Source organism: Phoenix dactylifera, unplaced genomic scaffold (assembly GCF_009389715.1).
Source record: "Phoenix dactylifera cultivar Barhee BC4 unplaced genomic scaffold, palm_55x_up_171113_PBpolish2nd_filt_p 000288F, whole genome shotgun sequence".
In the NCBI taxonomy this organism is placed as follows: domain Eukaryota; kingdom Viridiplantae; phylum Streptophyta; class Magnoliopsida; order Arecales; family Arecaceae; genus Phoenix; species Phoenix dactylifera.
The window spans coordinates 291,414-305,383 of NW_024067770.1; the positions used below are offsets into that span (position 1 = coordinate 291,414).

The 13,970-nt window shown below is 38.4% G+C and overlaps 1 protein-coding gene across 3 annotated transcripts in view; it reads right to left on the minus strand.

Moving 5' to 3' along the window:
* Positions 1–13,970, minus strand: part of LOC103704779 (dolichyl-diphosphooligosaccharide--protein glycosyltransferase subunit DAD1-like) — a 56,348-nt gene that overhangs the window by 23,347 nt on the left and 19,031 nt on the right. The gene's annotated exons all lie outside the window — the stretch shown is intronic.

Consider the following 13,970-nt stretch of genomic DNA (forward strand, 5'->3'; position numbering starts at 1 on the left):
GTAAGGTTGATGGCACTAGTATTATCACACTTTATAGGAATGTTATCTAGCTTAACTCCATAGTCCTCTAGTTGTTGCTTAAGCCATAGTACTTGAGCACAACAACTGCCGGCAGCTATATATTCAGCTTCAGCTGTCGACAGTGCCACTGAATTCTGCTTTTTGCTAAACCATGATACTAAGTTATTTCCTAAAAATTGACATGTTCCACTAGTGCTCTTCCTATCTAATCAGCATCCAGCAAAATCAGCATCTGAGTAGGCAAGCAAATCTAGACAGGAGTCTCTCGAGTACCATAATCCTATGTTTGTAGTTCCTCTTAAATATCTAAGGATTCTTTTAACAGCACTTAAATGTGACTCCTTAGGATCTGATTGGTATCTAGCACATATTCCTACACTAAACACGATGTCTAGTCTACTAGCAGTAAGGTAGAGCAAGGATCCAATTAATCCTCTATAAAGCTTAATATCAATACTCTTTCCTTTCTCATCTTTGTCTAGCTTACTAGTAGGATTCATTGGAGTGCCTACTCCCTTATGATTTTCATTCCCAAACTTCTTTAGTATTTTCTTTGTATACTTAGTTTGATGAATGAAGATACCTTCTTTAGTTTGTTTGATTTGTAATCCGAGAAAGAAACTTAGTTCTCCCATCAAACTCATCTCGAATTCTCTGTGCATTAAATCAGCAAACTCTTTGCAAAGATTATCATTTGTGGCACCAAAGATTATGTCATCTACATATATTTGTACCACTAGCAGATTTTCGTCCTTTCTTTTGAGAAAAAGTGTTTTATCTACATTTCCTCTACTGAAATCATTATTTAGTAGAAATTTGCTTAATCGATCATACCAAGCCCTAGGTGCTTGCTTCAATCCATATAATGCCTTATGTAGTCTAAACACATGATTTGGCAATTCATGATTCTCAAAACCAGGAGGTTGCTCTACATATACTTCTTCCTCTATAAAACCGTTTAAGAATGCACTTTTTACATCCATTTGATACAATTTGAAATCCATGAAACATGCAAAAGCTAGAAGTAATCTAATAGCCTCTAATCTAGCTACGGGAGCAAATATTTCATAAAAATCTATCCCTTCTTCTTGATTGTATCTCTTAGCTACAAGTCTAGCTTTATTTCTTACAACTACCCCATTTTCATCTAATTTATTTCTAAAGATCCATTTTGTTCCAATTACAGAGTTATGCTTTGGTCTCTCAGTTAATGTCCATACATTACTTCTTTTGAATTGATTTAATTCTTCTTGCATAGCATTTATCCAATTGGTATCTTTTTCAGCTTCTTCATAAGTCTTAGGTTCTAACTGTGAAACAAAAGCAAGATAATCATTTAAATTTCTAAGAGAGGATCGAGTTCTTACCCCTTGAGATGGATCACCAATGATTAAGTCTTTAGGGTGTCCATATGCATACCTCCATTCCTTTGGCAAGTCTTGAGATTGTGGTGGTACGCAATCATTTCCCTTATCTTGAATTGGCACGTCATCAAGATTTAACTTTTCAAAGTTAATAATTCCTGCATCATCATCAAGAATATTTTCTTTCCCAGCAGACTCACTATCAGACTCATCAAATATGATATTTACAGACTCTTCGACTACAAGAGTTTTTTTATTGAACACTCTGTATGCCCTGCTAGATGTGGAGTATCCTAAGAAGATACCTTCATCTGACTTGGCATCAAATTTACTTAAATCCTCCTTGCCATTGTTTAAAATGAAACATCTATATCCAAATACTCTAAGATATTTAGCGGTTGGTTTCTTATTCTTCCAAAGTTCATAAGGAGTTTTCTTGGTTATAGGTCGTATTAAAACCCGATTTAGAATATGGCAAGCAGTGCTTATAGCTTCAGCCCAAAAGTACTTTAGAAGATTTGACTCGCACAACATCGTGCGTGCCATTTCTGCCAAGGTCCTATTTTTTCTTTCAACAACCCCATTTTGTTGAGGCGTTCTAGGAGCTGAAAATTGATGTGAGATACCGTTTTCATTACAAAATTCTTCAAAGTGTTGATTTTCAAATTCAGTTCCATGATCACTTCGAATTGCTATTAAGGTGAGCTTCTTTTTATTTATGATATAATTATAATGTTTCAAGAATTCTGAAAATGCTTCATTCTTATGTGCCAAAAATGAAACCCATGTATATCTTGAAAAATCATCTACTATAACTAGTCCATATTTCTTCCCACCTAGACTCGCAGTTCTAGTGGGTCCAAATAGATCCATATGTATGAGTTCAAAAGGCCTAGTTGTTGATACTATATTCTTTGATTTGAAGGATGATTTTATTTGTTTTCCTAATGAGCATGGTCCACAAATTTTGTCCTTTTCAAAGATCAATTTTGGCACATCTTTTATTAATTCCTTCTTGACTAGTTTTGATATTAATTCCATACTAGCATGTCCTAGTCTACGATGCCAAAGCCAACTTGTTTCATTTTTCTTTTCTTCATTAGTAATTAAACATAATCCATTTTTCTTGCCTAATTCATGAAGATCTACCATGTAAATATTTCTTTGCCTTTGTCCTATAAGTACAATGCTATTATCTTTAGGATTTGTGATTATGCATACTGATGCTTCAAATGTGACTTTAAACCCTTTATCACAAAATTGACTTATGCTAAGTAAGTTATGTTTCAAACCATTAACTAATAAGACATTTTCTATGAAGGTAGATGGAGTAATGAAAATTTTACCCTTTCCAATGATATACCCTTTTCCATTGTCTCCATAGGTTACTACTCCACCCTTCTTAGATTCCAAGGTGACAAATTGGTCTACGTCACCGGTCATGTGTCTTGAACAGCCGCTATCTAGATACCATCGTTTATCCACTTTATTAGCTGCAAGACACCCCCTGCAATCGAGATCAAGAATGAGCTTTAGGTACCCAAACTATATTGGGTCCTTTAGGGTTAGTACTTGATGTTCCTTTTGGAACCCAAACTTTCTTGAATTTAAGCTTATGATTATTACTCAATTTGTTTTGGCTGGACTTTCTATAGTTACATTCATATGCTTTATGTCCTAATTTATTGCAGCAATGACAAGTAATATTTTCATTTTTAGCTTTCACAAAAATGTTCTTCAAGTATTTTTGTTTCCTATTTGTTTTATATCCTAATCCAGCCTTATCATATACAGCTTTTTGACTATCAAGAATCATATTTAATTTGGTTGAACTAAGTGTAAACTTATCTACTAAGGATTTATATTTTTCAGCATCTTCTTTTAACTTGACATTTTCAGCACTTAGATTCTTGGTTTCATTTGTGAGTTTCCTACTTAATGTTTCATAGTTATGAGATAGTTTCAGCTTATCTTTGATAAGAGATTGATTTTCTTCTTTTAGAACTTTATTTTTATTGATTAGTTTTTTGTGTTCTTCCATAAGTTCTAAAAATGCATCATGTAATTCATCAACAGTAAAATCACATTCAAGTTCAGAATCTACCTCATCATCATTGGCCATATGGCATATTTGGGCCGTCTCTTGATGATCTTCCTCTTCCGAACTTGACTCCTCACTTTCACTCCATTCAGCCATGAAGTTCTTCTTTTTAAGTTTTTTTGCCATCCATTTTAATTTCGGGCAATCTATCTTATAATACCCGGGCTTGTTACACTCATAACAAATAGGTGTTTCTTTTTCGTTTTCTTTGTCCTTACCCTTTTCTTTGCTTGAGCTACCTTTGAAGAAGGGTTTCTTTTTGTGAAATCTCTTCTTACCTCTCATAAATTTTCTGAATTTTCTTCCAAGCATAGCCATTCCTTCTTCATCAAATTCATCATCATCATCAGATTCTTCCGACTCAGTTTCTTGTTTTGGAGTGGTAGACTTTAGGGCAATGGTCTTTCTTCTTTTGACCTCATCTTCTGAATTTTGCCTCATGGTCAACTTATGGGTCATGAGTGATCCTAGAAGTTCCTCTAATTGCAGTATATTGAGGTCCTTTGCTTCCTGAATTGCTGTTACCTTGGCCTCCCAAACTCTTGGTAGAGATCTGAAAATTTTTCGCACCAATTCAGAGTTAGTATAAGACTTTTCTAAACTCTTTAGCCCATTTATAATTTCAGTAAAACGAGTAAACATATCAGTTATGGACTCAGTGGATTCTATTTTAAACAATTCATACTTATGTACTAATATGTTTATCTTTGACTCCTTAACTTGATTAGTTCCTTCATGTGTGACCTCAAGTTTATCCCAAATTTCTTTTGCAGAGATGCATGTAGATATTCTATTGAATTCACTTACATCTAATGAACAGTAAAGTACATTAATCGCTTTAGCATTTAATTGTGCTAATCTTCTATCATTTTCATTTCAATCCATTTCTGGTTTGGGTATAATAGTGCCCTCTATACTAATTGTGGGTGTGTGAGGTCCTCTAGTTATAATATACCACAATTCATAGTCTAGAGCTTGAATGAATATCCTCATCCTAGCTTTTCAGTATGTGTAATTTGTGCCATTAAATAGAGGAGGTCTATTTGTGGATTGCCCCTCACTCATAGAACATTCCACTTGGGTTGTCATGATCTTTGACTCTTGATTGTGAGATCAACAAATACTATAGGAGCACCTTGCTCTGATACCACTTGTTACCCAAGGTGACAAGCCAAGAGGGGGGGTGAATTAGTTTCTCTTAATTTTTACTATCTTACTTATGTCAATTGATGAGTTAGTGGAATATAACAAAGCACAATACAAACACACAAGAAGTATAGTGGTTCGGTGCTCTCCTAAGCACCTACGTCCACTCCCCAAGCGACCCCTTGGAAATTCACTATAATCCCGCGGATTACAGTTGGATTGTTTTCCGGGCTCACAATCCAAAAACCTTTACACTTTGGTTTTCCGGGATCACCAAAAACCTATGTTGGTTTTACGGGCTCACCAACGAACCTATGTTGGTTTTCCGGGCTCACCAACGAACCTTTACAATTGGTTTTACGGGTTCACCAATAAACCTACACCGTTGGTTTTGCGGGCTTACCAACAAACCTTTACAAGATGATTAATAAAAGAAGTAAGAAGATTTAAGCTCCTAGATGAGCAAATATAACAATTATAATCTACAAAAAAGAGTTTAGAGAATAGTTATCGCTTGATGAGACTTCTCTCTTCTTTGTCAAGGATGCTTCACTTTTCAAGGGTGGATGGAGCTCTTAATGACTCTTGGAATCTGCTCAACCACTTTCTTTTGACTCTTGAATGAAGCACTTGGATGAAGAAGATTAGGGCACTTGTTTTTCTTGTGTACTCTTTGATATTTTGCAAAAGGATGTTTTCTCTGATGAATAGTGCCACTTTAAATAGTTTCCTTCATCCATTGGACAAGCTCCAATGGTTAGAATTCAAAAACTAGCCGTTACTCACTGTTGGAAGGACAAAAAGTACTTCTGCAGAACTAGCCGTTATGCTTCTGCCCGTGCTTGGGTCGACTCAACTTTTACTAGGGTCGACCCAACTTTCACTTGGGTCGACTCAACCTTTCCTTGGGTCGACCCTCTCAGAACCACAGAACCTTGCAATTCAGCCTTCCTTCACTTGGGTCGACTCAACATCTTTTTGGGTCGACTCAAGGTTCAGTTGGGTCGACTCAACTTCCACTTGGGTCGACCCTCTCAGGGTTTCCAGAGAACCTATTTTGAATGTCATTGCCTTTGGGTCGACCCTCTCAGTATTTGGGTCGACTCAAGTTTGGGTCGACTCAACTTCCTCTTGGGTCGACCCTCTCAGTGTTTCCAGGGAACTGCTTTCTTGAGGCTTGAGAGGCTTGAGGTTTGGGTCGACTCATGCTTTCCTTGGGTCGACCCAACTACTGTTCATCCGTGCCATTTTTGCAGAAGTGTGCCAGATGCTTTCTTGATGTGCCGGGGTCGACCCAATCAACCTTGGGGTCGACTCAATCCACACTTTGCTGCAACTCAAGGTTAGATTCATCCATATAAACAGTGAAATGCATCTTTATCTTATTATACGAATATACTGAGAGTAACAGACTTATAAATGAAGTATCGAATTAACTTGTAACATACTCTTGATTATTGTATTAATCATCAAAATACCACTATCATCCTCAAGATTGATTCTAATGGAAACCCTAACCATGAAGTCCAGGCAATTACCACTTTACGGTCTGGCAAGCAAGTAGACAACAAGATCCAACTTTCTGGACAAGAAAAAGAAGAAAAGCATGAACCGAACCCCACTCATAAAAAGGCACAAGAACAGGGAACACAAGGAGTAGAGGAGAAATCAATAGAGACATATACACCCAAGGCTCTCTTTCCTAGTAGACTACAAGACTCAAAGAAAAAATCTCAGTATGATGAAATCATGGAAGTCTTTAAAAATGTTCAAATAAATTTATCCTTCCTAGATGCCATCAGACAGATCCCCTCCTATACATATTCTTAAAAGACTTGACCACGGTAAAAAGAAAAACCAGTATTCCTAGGCAAGCTGTTATGGCTGCACAAGCCTCATCTCTTATTCAACATAGATTGCCCCAAAATACAAGGATCCTGGTTGCCCCACTGTTGAAATTAAAATAGGAGAAACCATCATTCAGAGAGCTCTTCTAGATTTAGGAGCTAGTGTGAACCTGTTACCCTATTCTGTTTACACAGAGTTGGGTTTGGGGGAATTAAAACCCACAAACATCACTCTTTTGTTAGCAGATAGGACGGTAAAGTATCCCAAAAGAATTGTGGAGGATGTGATTGTAAAAGCTAATGAATTCTACTACCCTGTGGATTTTGTAGTCCTTGAAACTGAACCAGTAAAAAATCCAGAAAGTCACATCCCGGTGATCCTAGGTAGACCATTTTTGGCCACTTCAAATGCTGTGATTAGTTGCCGAAATGGAATAATGACTCTAGCCTTTGGGAACATGACTGTACAGCTCAATGTTTTTCATAGTAGTAGTCAGTCAACTGAGATGGATGATTTGGAAGAAATTCACATGATTGAGAACATAATTAGCAGTTCTTTTGAAGAGTCAAGTTATTCTGACCCATTAGAAAGATGCATTGTTAGATTCCATTCCTGTGATGGATACTAGCAGATGGGCCACCAAGTTTGAATCATTGCCTATTTCGGAATCTCATCTAGTGCCATCCAATGTCAAACCTCCATAACTAAAACTTAAATACCTTCCCGAAAATTTAAAGTATGCATTTCTTGGAGAAAACAAGACCTTACCTATTATAATTGCATCGAATCTGGCTAAAGAACAGGAAGAGAAGCTATTAAGTATCCTTCGGAAGAATCAGGAAGCTATCAGTTGGTCTATAGCTGATATTAAGGAGATTAGTCCTTCTGTGGTCCAACATAAAATCCATCTAGAAGAAGATGCAAAAATCTCTAGAGAACCACAAAGGCGACTTAATCCAATCATGAAGGACGTAGTTCGAGCTGAGGTCATCAAGCTTTCAGATGCAGGAATTATATATCCTATTTCTGATAGTCAGTGGGTAAGCCCAGTTCAAGTCGTACCTAAAAAGTCTGGCATCACTGTGGTGAAAAATGATCACAATGAGTTAGTCACTACTCGAGTCCAAACGGGATGATGAGTATGCATCGACTATAGGAAGCTTAATGCCATGACTAGGAAAGACCATTTTTCTCTACCTTCATTGATCAAATGCTAGAACGGCTAGCTGGCCACTCCCATTACTGCTTCTTCGATGGCTATTCTGGATATAACCAAGTCCCTATTGCACGTGAGGATCAAGAGAAAACCACATTCACCTGTCCTTATGGCACTTTTGCCTATCGTCGCATGCCTTTTGGGCTATGCAATGCACCGGCTACATTCCAACGGTGTATGATGAGTATTTTCTCCGACATGGTGGAGGAATTTTTAAAAGTTTTCATGGATGATTTTTCTGTATTTGGATCCAATTTTGATGAATGTCTGCACCACTTGACATTTGTTATAGAATGCTGTAAAGAGAAAAACTTAGTTCTTAACTGGGAGAAGTGTCATTTCATGGTAGAATCAGGTATTGTTTTAGCACACATTGTGTCACAAAGGGAAATTGAGGTGGATAAGGCCAAAGTAGAATTAATTGCTAAATTGCCACCTCCTAAGACTATTAGGAAAATTCGATCATTTTTAGGGCATGCGGGCTTTTACCGCCGCTTTATTAAGGATTTTAGCAAAATATCAAAATCCTTATGTGATTTGTTGGCCAAAGATACTATTTTCAATTTTTCACCAACTTGTGTAACTGCTTTTGAAAGACTGAAGTCTGAATTGACTTCAGCACCCATCATAAGGTGTCCTGATTGGAGTCGTCCTTTTGAAATCATGTGTGATGCATCCGATTATGCCATAGGTGCTGTCTTAGGTCAGCGAGTAGAGAAGCATCCCCATGTTATTCATTATGCGAGCAAAACTCTGAATGACGCCCAACTCAACTATTCCACCACTGAAAAAGAATTGTTGGCAGTTGTTTTTACCCTAGATAAATTTCGTCCCTACCTGCTAGGATCTAAGGTTCTTGCTTATTCCGATCATGCCGCCCTTAAGTACCTTCTCACAAAGAAGGATGCTAAGACAAGGCTCATTCGTTGGATCCTATTGCTCCAGAAATTTGATCTCAAAATTTGAGATAAAAAGGGATCTGAAAATGTAGTAGCTGACCACTTGTCCAGACTGATTGTTGAGTCATCTGCAGAATCCTTACCTGTATCCGAAACTTTTCCGGATGAACAACTAATGATGATTTCCCATACCAATGTTCCATGGTATGCTGACATAGTCAACTACCTCGTTACTGAACAAATGCCCAGCTCTTGGACCAAACAGGAGCAATTTCGCTTCCTAGCTCGTGTGAAGTGGTATTTCTGGGATGAACCATCCCTTTTTAAATATTGCCCTGATCAGATCATCCGACGGTGTATCCCTGAATACGAACAAAGGAAAGTCCTTTTCTTTTGTCATGACCACGCTTGTGGTGGTCATTTCAGTGGTAAAAAGACGGCTGCAAAGGTTTTGCAGTGCGGATTCTATTGGCCCACACTATTTCACGACTCACACGAGTATTGTAAAGCATGTGACCGATGTCAAAGACTAGAAAAAATTTTAAGAAAAAATGAGATGCCCCTAAATCCGATCTTAATTGTAGAAATCTTTGATGTTTGGGGTATTGATTTTATGGGTCCTTTTCCTATGTCATTTGGGCACCAGTACATACTCCTAGCTATTGACTATGTATCTAAGTGGATTGAGGCTATCGCGTGTAAGACCAATGATCACAAAGTAGTGATCAAGTTTCTTAAGGAGTCTGTCTTCGCTCGCTTTGGCACCCCTCGTGCTATCATTAGTGATGGAGGAAAACATTTTTGCAATAGAATTTTTAAAGCCCTTGCTAGGAAGTACAACATCACCCACAAGGTCAGTACACCATATCATCCACAAACGAGTGGACAAGTTGAGATTTCTAATAGAGAAATCAAGACCATCCTTGAAAAAACTGTCAACCCATCTCGAAAGGATTGGTCCCTTAGGTTAACAGATGCATTGTGGGCATATCGAACGGCCTACAAAACACCAATTGGAATGTCCCCATATAGGATTGTCTATGGCAAGGCTTGCCATTTACCTGTCGAGTTAGAACACAAGGCCTATTGAGCAATTAAACGCCTAAATTTCGATCTCGACAAGGCAGGAGAACATAGAAAGCTACAGCTCGACGAGCTTGAATAAATTAGGAACGATGCTGACGAGTGTGTTAAGAAGTACAAGAATCGCATGAAAGTCATGCATGATAAAATAATTACTCGTAAAGAGTTTCACCAAGGACAAAAAGTTCTTTTATATGATTCTCGATTACATCTATTCCCTGGAAAACTTAAATCTCGCTGGACTGGCCCATACACGGTAGAGAAAGTGCATCCGCATGGTGCGGTAGAAATATGCAATACTAAGGATGGTAGGTCATTTCAAGTCAATGGACATCGTTTAAACCATACCTTGAGTATCTGAGTCCAGAAGTCGAGGAGACACTTCTGACCGACCCTGTCTATCATGAATGAATTATAATTATCTGGCTGAAGACATAAAACTTAGCGCTCTTGGGAGGCAACCTAACATGTAAATATTTTTGTGCTCAAAAAAAAATGCAGGTTTGTCCCTATTGTCACTTTACCCACCCATATTAGGTAACTTCTCTATCCTATTACTGCTTTAAATTTTCTTTAACATTGAGGACAATGTTAGATTTAGGTATGGGGATGAGAATATTTTTGATTTTTTATGGAAAAAAAATAAAATTAAAATTTTAAAAAAAAGGAGTTCAAATTTTTAACTCAAACTCTAATCTTTTTGGCTGTACAAACTAGGAATTGCTTTGACAATAGCTTTGAGTTAAGAAATATGATAGCAGTTCTAGCTTGAGTTTTCGTTCCACCTATATTCTGCTAACATGTTACAAGATGATTTAGCACCAACACGTAAGCACATAAATAGTGGGGTATGTATACTTGCAACTAATATGAATACTTTTAATCTTCGGGATAATTTAAAGTTATATGTGTGATGAACACCCTAATCAAAAAAAAAAGAAAGATAAAATAAAATAAAAATAATGAGTTTATTTTAAGTCTTCTCACTGAGTAACCGGGCCTCTTGCCTGGCAAGCAGCGAGTGTTCGTATAAAAAGGTGAGGATGATTGAGATTAAACTCTGAGTGACTAATTTGGCCTTGAAGCCTAGTTAATTTGAGTTATTAAGCCTGTTAGGGTGTCTCTACACATAGTGCCCTGAGCCATCTGAATCGGGAGTCATTGGCCTAACACTCGCTATATGGGTCAGCTAGAAAGCTTAATAAGGCTAGATATTGCACAAGTCATTCTTCTTAGCATTCAGTCTGATATAAAAAATAAATAAATAAATAAATATGGGGTGTTCATTACCATTTAACTCTAGAAAGTCTTGAAAATTAGAGTGCTCATGTTGGAAGTAAGTGAAAGCCACTCATTTATATGATACTATCTTGCACCTCACTACATTCTTGATTTGTTAGCAGATAGATGGGGAGTAATGGAACTTGAGTTAAAGTCTGCTTAAATATGATAGCAATAAGTCTTTATTGTCCTTGCAATTCTAAGTTCATACAGTAATACTTGTTCAAATTTTGAGTTAAAAATTGGAAATCCCTGATTGATGAAGTTTGTGGGTAACTTCACTGCAAACCCTCACGAGACAACACTCGTCCACTAGGGTAACCTAGGGGTTTAAAGGCTTGTTGCACGTGCTAAGTGCAATCGTGACTCCCTACGAAAATGGGTACATATATTAGTTTGTGTATTTAGCTTCAATTTATTAAAAAAAAAGAAAAAAAAAGAAGGAAAAAGTCATAAGTTAGACTACATTTTTTTTGTGCCCTCATTTTATCATTTGCTTGTTAATTGCTAGAGACTAGCAATAAGCTAGTTAGAGGGTGTGATGAGAGTACAAAAGAGCGACCTATATGTCACTGAAATTAGTGTTGTTACTAACCGATAATGATAAATTCACTGGATTAATATTATATTTGGGTTTGACACAGATTTTCATAAATTAGAGATAAAATGCACATTGAGTACAAATTTGACTTCAGAAGGATCTCTTCCCAGATCCGACCCGGTTGAAGATCGGGTTGGGTCCGAGTCGAGTTCGGGTCCGAATCGGGTCCATTTCTTTTGTGCTTTTGGGAAATAATTTTGGGCAAATCTAATTTGGCCATATCATAACTATGAGGTGTTGGGTGACCCATGACTTGAAAGACTTGCAATTGACCTCCAGTCAGAACAGATGACCCGTGATTTCATTTCCTTCTCCCACTGCAGCGTAATCCAAGCACAGCGCCCAGCCAACCCGTCCGCCACATCGTTCCCAAACGCCCGTTCGAACGCATCCGACCAAGCATCCGCGTCTCTCCCATCGATCCCGCGGCGTCTTCCCAGCAATCTCTCAGCGGCCATCGTCCCACACCCGCCCCTGCATCACGCGTCCGTGAATGGCATCCAACCGAGTCCGCGTGTGATCGCCTCCTCCCAGCTTCCATCCGTGAAGCATTCATCCCGCAGATCCCTCCTTCCGCTTCATCAACGCCTCCTCCCAGCATCCGCCTCTCCCGTGAGCTCAAGCATCCAAGGATCCCGAGCGATTTTCCAGCCATTTCTTCCGCCCATTTCAAATGTAGCCCACAGTCCCATGGATTGACGCCCTCTGCCTCCACGCGCGCCTCCTTCCTTCTGCGACAGCATCCCGCGTTTCCTCCTTTCCGGATCAACGTCCTCAGCGTCCGCCCTCTCCCTCCTTCTGTTTCCAATCCAGCACCCATCCACGATCGTCTCTTCCTCATCGATCCCGCGGCCAGCCTTCCGTTTCTTCTCCAGCCAGCGGATCCCATTTGCAGCATCCCTTCCGCCCGTGATTCTCCCGGAATCCCAGCACTCCGCAATCACCATGCTGCTAGCTCGTCCCCAACGCGTCTCCAAGGGCTATAAGAGGAGGGGGAGGAAGGAGAGTTGGGCTAGAGGGTGGCCGGCGGGTCCAAGGAGGAGAGGGTAGTCGGCTGGCCCAAAGAGGAGAGAAGAAGAAACAGAGCATTGCTCTGTTCTTGGGAAGAAGAAAGAAATAAAAAAATTATGTTTTATGTTGAAGTTCCACTATGGGAGAGAGAGGGAGAAGAGAAGTGATTTGTTTTTCTTCCTTTGTTTTCTTTATGTTTTATTTTGTAGAAGGAGGAAGCATTAGGCTTCCAATCTTCATTTTACTTTTGTAATTATTCTTTTATGCAATCCATTAATTTTTCTTTTATGCAATTCATGTTTTAAGTTAAGTTTAATTCCTGCAGTTTATTTTATGCATTCTAGAATTCTTGTTTTAGTTGCAATATATGAAATTTTCTTTCATTCAGTTTATGTTCCAGGCTTCAATCTTCCTAAGTACTATTTTTATCCATGCCAAAATTTTCCTTTGAATAGTTAAATATTTTATTAAATTTATAAATGTTCTTCGATTCCAAGTATCTGTCTTTTCGTTATTTTCAAATGAAAAACATTCTCTGATAGACTAGAGAATCATTTAACATCCTCAAAGTAATATTTTTATTCTACCATTCAAAAATCGATTTAAAATCCGAGTGAACGTTTTAATTTTTATGCAACTCCAATTGCCTTCCTGTGTATCGACCTCTTACGACCACTATTCTTTGAGTAGAACAGGTAAGAGTAAATTAAATTTAAAACTTTGTTTGTCAGTTCTAACAATGATCTGTTTAGCATATTTTTAGGTAAACAGGAATCGGACGAACAGGGAGATTAGGATCTGAGGAGGGTTGATTAAGATTTATAAAATTGAAGCAAAATCAGAAGTTATTAGATTTGAAAATCTCATCTTCAAAAATTCTGCAGGTGTAGAACACCGCAGCCTGATGATCTATTCTAGGTTCCTGTTTGAGCCGCACAATTGTCCGGCCTCTACAGGTATTCACACGAGGATCTAATTATCTGAGAATGGGTCTTACCGGAATTCTAGCTCCTTGCAAAGACCTCTCATGACTATCATAAGTTGGAATAAGATCTGCAACTTACCTCCTTGATGAAGAACCTTTCTTCTTCAACCTTGCTCGCGATGGAGGAAGAGGAAGGAGGAACCTTGCACGTGGATCTTCCTTGCCTTGCTATCGTGGAAGAAGAGGAGGATGAAGACCCCTTGCTGCTGTGGAGAAGGAGGAAGAAAGAAGAGGAGGCGTGGAGAGGAAGAGGAGAGAATTGATTCATAATGTCTCCCTTGCTACCCTTTTATAGATTGGGTTTAGGGCCTCTTCTAATCTTATTAGGAGTATGGGACTATAACCCACCCTTGGATTAATGCCAAGTGTCCAATCCTTGTGCTCATAGATGCATGACATATGTCCACTTAATCA